The 12490-nt window shown below is 43.8% G+C and overlaps 1 protein-coding gene across 4 annotated transcripts in view; it reads right to left on the bottom strand.

The window, feature by feature from the left end:
- The window catches only part of Parp11 (poly(ADP-ribose) polymerase family member 11), a 40680-nt gene that overhangs the window by 26450 nt on the left and 1740 nt on the right, over positions 1-12490 (bottom strand). Inside the window, exon 2 of one of the 4 annotated variants that reach the window (XM_051155414.1) lies at positions 201-332. The exons of the other annotated variants lie outside the window; for them this stretch is intronic. The gene's annotated coding sequence lies outside the window, so the exon portion shown is untranslated. The remainder of the gene's footprint in view (positions 1-200; positions 333-12490) is intronic. 4 annotated transcript variants of the gene reach the window in all.

The raw sequence follows: 12490 nt of genomic DNA, 5'->3' as shown, positions 1-12490 counted from the left end.
GCACAGTCTGAGACACGCTCATGGGCTTTACTTCTTTCTCCTAGCACCTTAGTAGCTTTTCTCTTTCTTGTCTTGTTCTCTTACCTTAGAACTTCTGAAGTAATTCCCAATAGGGAATGGGCATCTCTGCCTTGCTCTTGCTCTCAAGTGTTGAGCTTTTCACTGAGGTGTATATCAGGGCCACACATGGTAGCACCTACCTGTGATTTCAGCATTGGGGATACCAGACGTAGGAGGATTAGCTTGGAGCCAGCCTGGGCTACACAGTTGGATCTCGCTTTCAGATGTTGCATTCCTGCTTCATGGTCAGTGATTTTTCTAGGACTCAGAAGCTGTTGAAGTTGAAGATGTTTATTATGAAACCACGATAGAGAATACAACCAGCAAAGGAAAAAGAAAAACTGCAGAAGGTAAAGTCCAGACAAAAGCATACACGAGTGTCACAGTGTCCCTTCCCAGAACACAATACACAGTTGCTTCTCAGGAAACACTGCAGCCATAAGGTCACCTGAGCGGAGGGGCAGGACTTGTAGTGAGAATCACACCAACCAATACACGGTACCCACGTGACTGAAGTGGGTGACGCTCCATCTCCCTAGGAAAAGCTTATCCCCTGAACCACTCCAGGCATAAATATCTGGACAAACTGGTGCAGCAAGGCTCACTGCCTCAGGCCTGCACCTGGGCCTCTCCCCAGGCAGCCGTTTCACAAGCTCACTTCCTCAAGTCCTACCCTATGATGGAGACAAGCTCACTTGCACAGAGCGAGTGGCTTCCACCCCATGTTGCGAATGGAATTTTAAATAAGCAGGGCATGGTGGCGCATGCCACTAATCTCAGCTCTCAGGAAGCAGAGGCAGGTGGATCTTTGTGAGCTCCAGGCCAGCCTGGTCTACAAAGAAAGTCCAGGACAGGCCAAGGCTACACAGAGCAACCCCGTCTTCAAAAACCAAACCAAAACAAGCCCCAAATACTCCTTTAAAAAAAAAAAGACGGGATCTCATTTGGTTCAGACTAGCTTGAAACTAACTATATTGTTTTTTCTTTTCTTTTTTTCTTTTTCTTTTATTTATTTATTTATTTATTTATTTAATTTTATTAATTTATTCATATTAATCTCGATTGTTAGCCCTTCCCCTGTTTCCTCCCATTCTTCCTTCCCTCCCATTTCTCCCCTTCTCCCCTCCCCTATGTCTGTGATTGAGGGAGACCTCCTCCCCCTATATATGCTCTTAGAATATCGAGTCTCTTCTTGGTAACTTGCTATCCTTCCTCTGAGTGCCACCAGGTCTCCCCATCCAGGGGGCATGGTCAGAAAAGGGGCACCAGAGTTCGTGTGAGAGTCAGATCTCACTCTCCACTCAACGGTGGAGAATATCCTGTTCGTCGGCTAGGTCTTGGTAGGGGTTTGAAGCTTACTGCCTATATTCTCCTTGGCTGCCATTTAATTGGAAGCTGGCTTTCGGTTTCAGAGCCTCAGCCATGACCATCATGGGAGGAGCACAGTGGCAGGTAGGCAGGTGTGTTGCTGGAGAAAAGCTGAGAGCTTACATCCTGATCTGTTTCTATATTGTAGAAGAACAATCTGGAACGTCTGGTTCTCCTGCTTCCACCTTGCCAGCCCACAGATTACAGGCATGTACCACTATGTCCAATGTACATGGTTCTGGAAACCTAGGGCCTTGTGTATGTCAGGCAAACCTCTACCAGTGAGCTCCACCCTTAGGACCCCAAATACTCCTATTTCTAATGCTGAGAAGAGATCAGTTTTTCAGACCCTACCCTCGTGTTGCTCTTCCTGAGGTAGAGCAACTTACTGAGGTAGTCAGGAAATGACGGAAGAGCTCACTTGCTCCTATGCTTAAAACACACCAAGAGAGAGCTGTTTAACAATGTAAGATTGTTTAATTTCACAGAGCACTAGAAAGAGTCTTCAGGGAGAAAGCCTCCCACGGTGTCTGGAGCTGTGTTTGATCTTCAGTCCAAAACACCTCAAGGGGCAAACAAATAGAAGTCTAGACAGAAAGCACATGGGACTTCCTAATTTAGTAAAACACTCAGTGGAGGCAGGGTGGGGCAAAGCATGTGGCTCTAACCTATACCTTGGGCTATCCAAAATCAAATTAGATATTGGTGCATTATAAGAGGCTGTAAAACCACCTTTTCAATAAATAAAGATATTAATTTAAGTAAATTCTATCATCTAAAATGTAAAATTGGTAATCCAAACCAAACAATAGCACACATGTGTAAACACAGTATGTGAGAGGGTGAAACCGGACTGCCACAATCCTGAGGTCAGCCTGGGCTACTAAGGCCCTTTCTCAAAATACAAACAAACGGCAATAATAATAACATACACATACGTAATGCTGTCATTCATTTGTAGGAGTTTGCAGCACACGTTTCAGGATCTTGCCCGTTCTCATATTTCAATTCGCAGCTCCCATCCTGACTTTAGTATTTGGTATTCCGTAGGCACACATAACCCGACTCTGGCTACCAGCTCAAGGTTTAGGAGGTTAAGGGCACAACACCTATGTCAGCCTTGTGGATCATGGTGGTGGCAGATGACAATGATGGGAGTGCCTACGAGAGCAAGCAAGCATACCAAATGAGAAGCAGAAAGGACAAGTGGAACCAGGCTTGATCCTTTCTTGCAAAACCTCCAGGGGCTTATGGGACCTTCTCCATGCCCACGGTGATCTAACAAGTTCTTACTAAGCTCTGTCTCTTAAAAGACACACTATGATCTAATTGTGGGGCTAAGAGACAGATTCCCTTAGGCTGTAACAATGTCATAAAGATATAGAACTTCCAAGACAGTGGCTTCTTCTTCACCCTCCAGACCTGAGATAAAAGCTGGTAGCTTAAAACGAAGGTCTTATTGCTTTTTCTCCCACCCACAGGCACCTGATGATGGACTGGTTTGACAAGGTCAAGGCCAGCAGGACACATTACACACAATTGTAGGCCAATCGCCATCACAGCTTTCCTCAAACTAAAAAACACAAAATTAGAGAAGAAAGACTCTTCAAGAACTTTAAAACATCCAACCCTGAAGCACAGGCTTTGGCTTCCCGAGACCCCCTCTACTTTGTGGGGGATCGTTCTCTCTGTGTGCTTGTTGCATGGATGTTTCCTCATTACTAATAAAAGCCTTTCTTTTACCACTGATTGTGTCTGCTCTTTTCTGCTCTTGTCAGATTCTCCCTTCTGTTACATGTTGAGCTCCAGATTTTCGTTGCCTTTTAATTCTTTATCTGGCAGAGAAAATGAATCTGATCACTCCCTAGATAAGTGGTTCTCAACCATCCTAATGCTGTGACCCTTTAATACAGTTCCTCATGTTATGGTGACCCCCTACCCATAAAATTATTTCATTGCTACTTTATAACTATTTAGCTATAGTTATGAATCCTAATGTAAGTATTTGATACGCAGGATATCTGATATGTGACCCCCAAAGGGGTCATGACCCACAGGTTGAGAACCACTGTCCTAGCCAATAACAGCATCACATAGGGAACCAAGCTTTTAATATATGATGAACCTTTGGGGAAACACAGTGTGACCTCATCCAAGCCATGTTAACACACTATACTTGTGGATCTAAAAGAAAATTCCTGGGCTTAAGACACAGCTCAGTGGTAGAGCACTAGCCTAGCATGGTGAAGCCTTGGGTTCAATTCCTAGCATCTGGCATCCATCATACACAGTGTAGCTTGAATCCCTCCATTTCCCTTTCTGTCTTCCCAACACTTAGTACAAAACACTTTCTCCTCTACTCCACCCCATTGTAGAGCTTCTGACACTCAGCTCTGTGGTACAGCCTCTGAATGGATCTCCAACAGCCTCTTGGCTCCTCCCTGTTCATGTCCACTACTCTTGGGAAAGCTAACTACAAGCTTTGTGGCTTAAAACAAGATTTCTCCAACTTGAGCAGCTAAGCCAACAACTTTGGCTTGCTGCCCTCCCTTCTCTCCAAAGCCAGGAAATGGTACTTCCTTGCCCTTACTTTGCTCTGCGTCACTGTGCTTCTCTGCTCCCTTCTTTAACTTGGAAGGCCCCTAGTGATGACATCAGGCCACACCTGGGCCATACAAGCTATCTCCCTATTTGTCCTAGTTTGGTTTCTGTTGCTTCAAAGTCACCATGATCAAAAGCAACCTGGGGAGGAAGGGGCTGAAGCAGAAATTAGGAAGATCGCTGTTTTACTGGCTTGCTCCCAGGCTCAAGTTCAATTACCTTTTACACAGCCCAGGACCACCTGCCTAGGAGCAGCACTGCCCACAGTAGACTGGGTCATCCTCCATCTGTTTGCAATAAAGAAAATGTCCCCACAGACCAATCTGATGGAGGAGATTCTTCAGCAGAGGTTCCCTCTTCCCAGTATGTCAAACTAATAACCAAAATTTATTGGGGACTGTACAGGAGGAACAGCAAAATAGCTCTAGAATTCATGGAATGAGGTCAAAGGTTAGCATACCCATGGTGGGCGTGTCTTGGTGAGGCATGACTCCTGAGGACTACATGTCCTGAGGACTTCAAATTGTTATGGAGCATAGCTCTGCTTGTTACCTTTGTGGTCCTCATAATCCTCCAAATACATGAATCATGTGAGTACTATGAAGGGGGCTTCTAGCCCCTCACTGGGCAATATCATTGGCATACGCAATAATAATGCTTGATCTCTCAGGCACTGCTGCTGGAGCACATAAAGATTCAACCACCACCCTTGAAATGAACTTGCACTTGTAGACTGCTAACAATGATCACTCCCCTTAGAAAGGCTTTGGAAACTAGACTGTTGAACAAGGTTAGGTAAAGATGTGTTTGCTAGTGGCTCTGACGTAGACAGTCTTAGGGAAAATTAGATTGCTTAGCAAAGTTAGGTAAAGATGTTTTTGCTATTGGACCTGATCTTAGGGAACATTTCAAGTTAAGAAAAAGTAAAGCTAGGGACTTTTTGACATTGGTGAGCAAAGACAATACCCCAATTAGCACTCGGTGACATGACTTTCTCATGGAAGCTGGGTGTCAAGGTCTACTTTCTTATACCCGTTTTTGCCCTCAGCTTCCTGATATGATCTGATTTAAACATTAATACGTAGATGAGCACCTTTAGGATTTAAAGTAGAAATGGCTGATTATTTTTATATAGAAGTTTATATTTGTGATTCCTTTAAGATCTTTATAAGATTACTTTTTAAGATAATTGATTGTTTTTCTTTGTAACCACAAATTGCAGTCTGCCAGTAAAGAAAAGCTGGCTGAGAAATTAACCTTGCTTGCTTATTCTGCTAATATATAACAAGTCGCTTAGTTACAATTATATATGGGTTCTTAGAAATAACTTGTTTTACATGTTTGTTTCTCACCCATAATACGTAAACATTTGATCATGTGAGGGTATTGAGAAACAGTTTTTCTTATGTAGAATCATTCACTTAAAGAGAAATAGAATGGAACCACATCGGGATTTTTGTACAGCTTGAAAGATCTTGCTGAGATATATAAGCTGTGGGAGAAATAATAAGGCTGTTTGGAATCTTGTTCCATCCACCAATGTATATATGCATGTGTTGGGTTGGAACTCGCTCTCTGGAATTTGTTCCATCTATCAAGATGTGTGTGTGTGTGTGTGTGTGTGTTTCTTTTCTCTCCTTCTTTCCCTTTCTTTGTTAGATGCTTGCCACCATCAGTGAAAGTCCCCGCTTGCTACCATGAATGGATGCTACTGCCAGCAACAATGAGTTCTGACCTGGAAGGTTACCCTCAGAGAAAGCCTGCAGGGTCACCAGCCAGCTTCTGGATCCAGGCCTGCCTCAGTTATGCCAGATGATATGGCCTTCCATGAAGATTCACTATCATAACTATCTTAGGGAAAATTGACTAACTGCTTAATTTTCCTTCAACATAAAGTTGAAAATTCCAATCCATGCACAGTCTGGCTTCTTCCTACTGGACCTGCTCTCCCTGTGTTCTAGCTTCACAGACTTGTCTGCTTCTCAACTGTCCTGTTCCATTCAGCTTCAAGGGCTTCACATACTATCCCCACTGCCCTACCTACTGGGGAACCTTTATCTGGCTAGCTCTTGGTCAGTCCCTCAGTATCTCTAAAAGTCACCCCACGCACAGAGTGCCCTCCCTCATCTCCCAGGCTACCCCTAAGCTTTTTTTTTTTTTTTTTTTTTTTTAAATTGCCATTCTTTCTCCTCTGTAGTTTTTCAGTAACTAGAATTAGGGCTTATTTGTGTGATTATTTATGTTAGGTTTGTCTTTCTACATCACACTGCCAACCCATAAGGGGCGAATCCAGGAACCCTCACAATCATCAACTGGTTGCTGGATCAAAAGATAAACAAGTGCCAACAAAGGTTATTTTAACAGCAGGTCTAGTGGGTGAGGTGTTGCATAAACCAAAGATCTCAGCATTAGCATTTTAGGCCCAGGGGGCTAGACTCGGCCAGCTGGCCACTCATTGCTCCAAATGTGTGTCACACAGCCCCGTCTAGTACCTCCAGTCAAAATCCACTAGCTTCCCTACACTGAGAACTGTTAGACTCTGGTATATGCTGAATCTACCACACTAATCCTGGGGACAGACATGTCACTTCCCTATTTATGATCATGCAACAGAACACTAGAAAAATGTTCTAGAAGCACGAGTGTTGTACCTCATGTAAGTCTGGGGTTGTTTGCAAATGAGGAATGCTTCCTTAACCCCTGACTCCCAGGGACTTTTCCTCACAGGTCCTCAAAGAATATCCTACATTCTGGAACCATCAATGTTCTAGAACTAGAAAGTTCTAGATTTCAAACATGAGTTTGTATGTACTTAAGAGAATTTACTGAGCTTTAAGACTTAGTATAATGACACACACAGATCAAGACAATTACTTAACAATTCTTACAAAATCAAAGTATTAGATATTCAAAGTACAACCCTATCCAGCAAGGCACCAGCCACACAATACCCTGTGTATGTGTTCTTCTGATGCTCCTGGTCCAGGGATTCTGTCTCTTAACAAATAGTTTGTTCTGCATCTCAGATTAATTCAGGTTATCCTCTAAGCTTAACTAAATATCATGAGAACAATTATAAAGAACATCAAGAATACAGAGACAGCTGTGTTATTCCTAGAATCCTGGGAGACCAAGTTACACCATCAGAACACCCATCTTTACCCCAACCTGTGAGTATATGTGTAAAATGTACTTTCTGACTCAGAGGAAATAGCTCACATATCAATTGCTACACATCAATGCCTACACATCCCTGGTGGTGGTCTGCGTAAGAATGGCCCCCATAGGCTCATATATTTTATCACTTAGTCACTGGAACTGTTTGGGAAAATAAGTGGAACTGTTTGAAAGTATTAGACTGAACAGGAGGTGTGGCCTTGCTGGAGTAAGTGTGGCCTTGTTGGAGGAAGTGTATCTCTGGAGGAAGTATATCTCTGGGGGTGGGCTTTGAGGTTTCTAAAGCCCCATGCCAGGTCTTGGTTTTGGTCTCTGCATTTCTGTCTCTGTCTCTGACTCTCCTCTCTCTGCCTACAGATCAGGATGTAGAACTCTCAGCTCCTGCTCCAGCCCCTGTCTGCCTGCTGCCATGCTCTTCAGCATGATGATAGTGGACTAAAACTGTGAAACTTAAGCAAACCCCAAATTAATTGTTTTCTTTTATGAGCTACATTGGTCAGACCAGTGACTAAGACAGAAGTTGGTACTGGGAGTGGGGTGTTGCTGTGAAAGGCCTGACCATGCTGCTTGTTAGTGGAATGTGGATTTGGGGGGTTAGGATTAGGAAAGCAGCTGGATGCTTTAATGGAGGCTTAGTGAGCCATCCTACAAGAAGCACTAAGGACAGTGGTGTGAAAGCAATGTGGGCTCAGCTCAAGAGGTTTCAAGGGGAAGAGTATTAGTAAGTAGCCTAGAGACCATTCTTGTGATATTTAGGCAAAGAATGTGGCTGCTTTCTGCCCTCATCTTAAAAATATGCCTGAGGCTAGTTTTGGATTAATGGTGTTGGCAGAGGCGATTTCAAGACAACGTAGTATTGACTGTGTCACATGGTTATTATTAGTCACTCTTATGCAGATCTATGATGAAAAGAAGCAAACTGGACAAGGGAAAATACAAAATGTACAGTTTAAAAAAAGGAACATTAGGAAAAGTTTTGTTGGAGCCAAGCCCAATGTTCATGGATATAAGAAGCTTGAAGAAAAGCTTGACGCTAAATAGAATAAAGGGGGTGGCGACCTCACGGCAAGAACCCACCCTGCTAAGATTCCAACTTGTAAAAAGGAATTAAAGAAAAGATTAAGCAGTGAAAGACACCATCGCCAGCAGAAAGCTGATGGAAATGCAACTGAAGGAAAGGGATAAGTTCTAGCCTCACTAAGCAGCAGACCTTGGCAGCTTCAACCATGTAATTCTGGCTTCAGAGTCAAGAATACAGAAAGGGGTTGTGGAATCTCCCTCCTCAGCTAAGGAAAACTGCTGAGACCCAGGGTGTGTCAAGGGTGTCTCTGTATGGAGGCTCAGAGAGGCCACTGAGTGCAGCTGTGAAGGTGAAGCCTGGGTTTCATTGGAGACCCCACGATGGTGGAGATGTCATAGTCATGGGATACCTGCCAAGGAGAGCTGCAGACTGAGAGCAGAACCAACCCAAGATAGAAAAGTGTGGTGCAGTCAATAAAGCTCAAAGGATTTGGAGGTCTCAATAGCCCTTTGACATCAGACGCAGTGATGCAGAATTGGAGTGTGCCCTGCTGGCTTTCAGTCTCGCTTTGGTCCAGCATCTCCTAACTATGTTCCACTTCCTCTCTTTTGGAACAGTAATATCTATCCTGTGCCACTGTAGCTTAGAGTATGTGATCTGCTTTTTGATTTTCATTTTACAGGGGGTTACAATTAGGAGAATGCCATGAGTCTCAAAAGAGACTTTGAACTTTATGCAGTGTTAAGACTGTGACAGACGATGGGACTTTTGAAGTTGGCCTGAATGTATTTTTATGTTATGATATGGCTACAAGGCTAGAGGGGCCTGGGAGTGGAGTGTGGTGGTTTGAACAAGAATGGCTGCCGTAGGTTCATGTATTTGACTGCTCAGTGACCAGGGAGTGGACTGCTTGAAAGGGTTAGGAGGTGTGGCCCTGTTGGAGGACGTGTGTCACTGGGGAGTGGGCTTTGAGGTTTCTAAAGTCTATACCAGGTCTAGGTTGGTCGGTCGGTCTGTCTGTCTGTCTGTCTGTCTCTCTCTCTCTCTCTCTCTCTCTCTCTCTCTCTCTGTGTGTGTGTGTGTGTGTGTGTCTGTCTGTCTGTCTTTCTGTCTGTCTCTGTCTCTGCTTACACATCAGGATGTAAACCTTTCAGCTACTGCTCTAACACCTGCCTGCAGGCTGCCATATTCCCTACCATGATAATAATAGACTAAACCTCTGAAACTGTAAGCAAGGCCCCAATTAATTGCTTTCTTTTGTAATAGTTGTCCGCTCCTGGTGTCTCTTCACACAACAGAACAGTGACTAAGACAACACCTCTCTCGTTAGTCTTAGAAGCACTTTCACTGTACTTAGCTTTCTTGCTTTCACCTTCTCATGTGACTCCACCTATAATAGTTTACTCAAATGTACTTTACCTCAGCACCCAAGATGTCCCTGGACGCCACTCTCTTCTCACAAGTCATACTGCATAGTCTGGGGGAACCTCATGAGGTAGGCTCTGATTCGATTCATGTTTGTACCCCTTTTCAAGTGTCAGAATCATGTTTATGTAGTATGTAGGAAACACTTCCTGAGGATTTGCTGGGTGACATGAACCAATGACCAAGGGTTCAGTTTCATCAGAGGGACAAGCAGGGAGAGAAGTCAAGACTAAATATGACCCTTAGGGGGCATGTTCACAGGAGAGCCTTGGAGCTTACCAAGAAAGAGATGTGCTGAGGAAAGGGGGGGGGGGGGGGAATCAAAGACGAGATATTTCAGGAGAGTATGCAACTTATCCCAGAACTGTAACTGAAATAGAAATTTCTCAGGAAGAAGAAATTCAGAAGGCAGGATGGCTCAGCCAGCAAGGTGCTTGCCACCAAGGCTGACGCCATAGAAGAGGGAGAGAACTGACTCCCACAAGCTGTCTTTTGATGTTTTATTGTCACACAAAACCAAATAAAATGCAATAAAAATTAAAAGGGAAAATAGAAAAAACCCTAATTTGTGTACAGTTCCAGGAACAATGAAAAGGAAAGTTTAGAGAGAAATCTGTAATTGGCATTCAAGTTGCTAGAAAACGAGATCAGCCACACGTACCTAAGAAGCCACTGTTTGTGGTGATTCAAAAACTCTTGGACACCTCCTGGGAAGCAGTGCTGGCAAAAGCTGGCAGTCCACCTGCAGGGGTGGACTAGGCTAAAAATGACAAGTATGTGATCATTCTTTCAAGCAGCCTGACAGAATGAGAGAGACAAAATCACAGCTCCAGGGAAGTGAGACAGTTGTGAATATAAAATAACAGTGAAAAAGGTGACTCAACAGACAAAGCAGGGACTAACATCTCAAAGTTATCACTGAACCTGGAATCCACATGGAGCAGAAAGAGGGTTACGCAAACAATTGTGATGCATGATCCCAGGGAAACCATTTCCCACTCTCTTAGCTAACTCAGGCTCTTAACAGTATGAGCCAATAAACAGAAATGACTTGTGGAAGACTTTAACGATTTCCAAAGACTTTGTCAGTTGGTAAACAGTGTGTACTCTTGTGGTGGTTTAAATGAAAATGGCCCCAAATAGGCTCATAAGGAGCAGCACTATTAGGAGGTGTGGCCTTACTGGAGTAGGTGTGGCCTTGTTGGAGGAAGTACGTCACTGGGGGTGGGCTTTGAGGTTTCAGATGATCAAGCCAGACTCAGTGTGCCTCTCTCCTCCCGCTGCCTGCTGATCCATATGTAGAACTCTCGGATCCTTCTCCAGCACCATGTCTGCTTGTATGCCGCCATTTGTACAGTAGTGCTTTCTGCCATAATGACAATGGACTAAGCTTCTGTAAGCCAGGCCCAACTAAATGTTATATAAGAGTTGCCATGGTTAAGGTGTCTCCTCAAGCAATAAAACCCTAAGACAACTCTTAAACAAATGTCTGTTACTTTTCAGCCCTTTTTATCTATGTGACAGAGAAAACCTAAAGCCTGCTCTGTCCTAACAATTATAGGAAACTACTGACTCCAGTGCCAGCAAAGAGAGAAAATATGAACAAACAGCCAAGAAAGGAAAGATAAAATCATGATATGGAGTCAAGGCAGGGACGGCTACCCTCTAAATTTTCCTACAGACTGCCATTTCATAAGGGAGGGGCTGTCCCAGGGTCCCTCTCCAGGAGATAGAGAGAATGCCAAGAACTCACAGAACTGCCTGCTTCCTCTGCCAACCTGATTTGCCTGGGCAGAAAGACTAAATAAAAGCATCACAGACATTCTGTTTGTCTTCAAAAGTAAGATAGTGAAATGGGATACAGCTTATTTAGTCCTCCTTTGGGGTTTCAACCCCAGGGCCCAGGAAATATTGCAAAGTCTGCAGGAATTTTCCATTTTCTAACCCCTTCCTGGAGACTTTAAACATGGACAGGGAGAATCCTTCTGAGTGGGACCACACCAAGGTCAGTGTAAGGTACCTAGTTTCACACAATAGGTTTTTTACCATAGGAGTAAGAGGAGCTATTTTTTCAGGCCACAGGTTATGTCTCACGGCCATGGAGACTATCAAAACTACAAGGGAAAACTTGACAAAATCATTTAACAAAACCTTCCCTCATAACAAAAAGAATTTGGCCAGGAATGCAAATGTTATCTGCACTGACACTAAAGAGCACAGTGGTTGGGTTTTACTTTTCTTCTTGGATTTTTAAATATTCCCAGATGTGCATGAGTTCAGGTGACAATTTTATTCCCAGGGCAAAGCTAGACAAGCTTCACAGTTGCCCCTTATTTCAAAAGAAACTCGCAGCATTTTAGTGAAACCCATAAATGCAAAGCTTGTTTAAAATAAATACTAAGCTGTGGTGGCCAGAGAGATGGTTCCATGGTTAAGACACAGCGTGCTCTGCCAAAGGACCAGGGTTTGATCCCTAGTACCCCACATGGCTGCTAACGCCAGTTCCAGGGCATCTAGCGCCCTCTTCTGGCATCGGAGGGCATTGCGTGAGTGTGGTGTGCAAATACCCATCAATCTAAACACCTATACACATATAATAAAATACTGTTTTCAAAAACTGAGCTGTGTCTATTGACAATATTAAGTGCTCATAGGCAAAGGGAGGGAAAGCAGTAGCAGCAGGTAACAAAACAAAACAGCACTCAGCCATGTGAGGATGGCAGAGAGGACCAAAAACTACAAGGCTGCAGGCTCACTGTGATTAACAGAAGTCAGCTTGCTTAACAAAACTCAAGAAAAGTCTTACATATGGTTTCGCAGAAAACTGGGCCTTTTTTT

The sequence above is a fragment of the Acomys russatus genome, chromosome 13, assembly GCF_903995435.1.
Source record: "Acomys russatus chromosome 13, mAcoRus1.1, whole genome shotgun sequence".
Classification (NCBI taxonomy): domain Eukaryota; kingdom Metazoa; phylum Chordata; class Mammalia; order Rodentia; family Muridae; genus Acomys; species Acomys russatus.
This window is presented reverse-complemented; position numbering and strand designations above follow the sequence as displayed.